Here is a 1940-nt window from a genome sequence, read left to right as displayed (position 1 = left end):
AAGCCAAATAGTAACATTAGTGTCATTGGTAATAAATTACCTTTACTTCCCATAGTGCAGTAGGACAAAGAAAAAATAAAATCATAAATACAGCACAGTAATACAGTAGGTGTTCCAATGCTGAGGCTTGTAGTCCCATGCTGGGGTACGTCCATGTAACATTTATGCAGAATGACCTAACAATGTCAGACCTTTCTAACCATAGAATGAAGAGGAGTAGTATGATGAGACACACTGTTTATGAAATTATTTTAAAACTGTCCATGCAAATTTAGGCCCCTTAAGCAGTGGTGCAAGTAAGCGGGTACGCTCGAGTACGGAGTACCCATAAGAATTCAGCAGCGGGTAATCAGTACCACCTGCCACACACTTTGCCATTACCACAATTATAATGTGCCACAAAGCAACAAGACCATGGTGCTTGGCAGCATGACGGCTCCTCCCACTTTGTCAGGGTTACAGGGAGTGCGACAGTGGCTGTATTTTCCTATTATAATGGAGGAATTACTATATATTGTTATTAAATTGGGGGCATTACTATATATTTCTATTATACTGGAGGTATCACTATATATTTCTATTATACTGGAGGCATTACTATATATTTCTATTATACTGGAGGCATTACTACATATTTCTCTGACGTCCTAGTGGATGCTGGGTACTCCGTAAGGACCATGGGGAATAGACGGGCTCCGCAGGAGACTGGGCACTCTAAAAGAAAGATTAGGTACTATATCTGGTGTGCACTGGCTCCTCCCTCTATGCCCCTCCTCCAGACCTCAGTTAGAATCTGTGCCCGGCCAGAGCTGGATGCACCTAGTGGGCTCTCCTGAGCTCACTAGAAAAGAAAGTATTTGTTAGGTTTTTTATTTTACAGTGAGATCTGCTGGCAACAGACTCACTGCTACGAGGGACTGAGGGGAGAGAAGCGAACCTACCTGCTTGCAGCTAGCTTGGGCTTCTAAGGCTACTGGACACCATTAGCTCCAGAGGGATCGAACACAGGGCCCGACCTCAATCGTCCGTTCCCGGAGTCGCGCCGCTGTCCCCCTTGCAGAGCCAGAAGACGGAAGATAAAGATGAAAAACGGCGGCTGAAGACTCCTGTCTTCATTAAGGTAGCGCACAGCACTGCAGCTGTGCGCCATTGCTCCCATAGCACATCACACACTCCGGTCACTGTTGGGTGCAGGGCGCTGGGGGGGGGGGGGGGGGGGGCGCCCTGGGCAGCAATTAGTTTACCTTTTTGGCACAAATAGCACATAATACAGTGTATAACACTGTATATGTGCAAAAACCCCCGCCATTAACATTATAAAAAGCGGGAGAAGCCCGCCGCTGAGGGGGCGGGGCTATCTTCCTCAGCACATCCAGCGCCATTTTCTCTTCACAGCTCAGCTGGAAGGACGCTCCCCATGCTCTCCCCTGCAGTATCCAGCACAACAAGGGTAAAAAAGAGAGGGGGGGCACATAAATTTTGGCGCAATTTGTGTTAATAAGCAGCTATTGGGAAAAATCACTCAGTATAGTGAAAATCCCTGTGTTATATAGCGCTGTGGTGTGTGCTGGCATACTCTCTCTCTGTCTCCCCAAAGGACTTTGTGGGGTCCTGTCCTCAGTCAGAGCATTCCCTGTGTGTGTGCGGTGTGTCGGTACGGCTGTGTCGACATGTTTGATGAGGAGGGCTACGTGGAGGTGGAGCAGGAGCCAATAAGTGTGATGTCGCCCCCTACGGGGCCGACACCGGAGTGGATGGATATGTGGAAGGTATTAACCGACAGTGTCAACTCTTTACATAAAAGGTTTGATGACGTAACAGCCTTGGGACAGCCGGCATCTCAGCCCGCGCCTGCCCAGGCGTCTCAGAGGCCATCAGGGGCTCAAAAACGCCCGCTAGCTCAGATGGCAGACACAGATGTCGACACGGAGTCTGACTCC

The sequence above is a fragment of the Pseudophryne corroboree genome, chromosome 7 (assembly GCF_028390025.1).
Source record: "Pseudophryne corroboree isolate aPseCor3 chromosome 7, aPseCor3.hap2, whole genome shotgun sequence".
In the NCBI taxonomy this organism is placed as follows: domain Eukaryota; kingdom Metazoa; phylum Chordata; class Amphibia; order Anura; family Myobatrachidae; genus Pseudophryne; species Pseudophryne corroboree.
Note: the sequence above shows the minus strand (reverse complement) of the source record.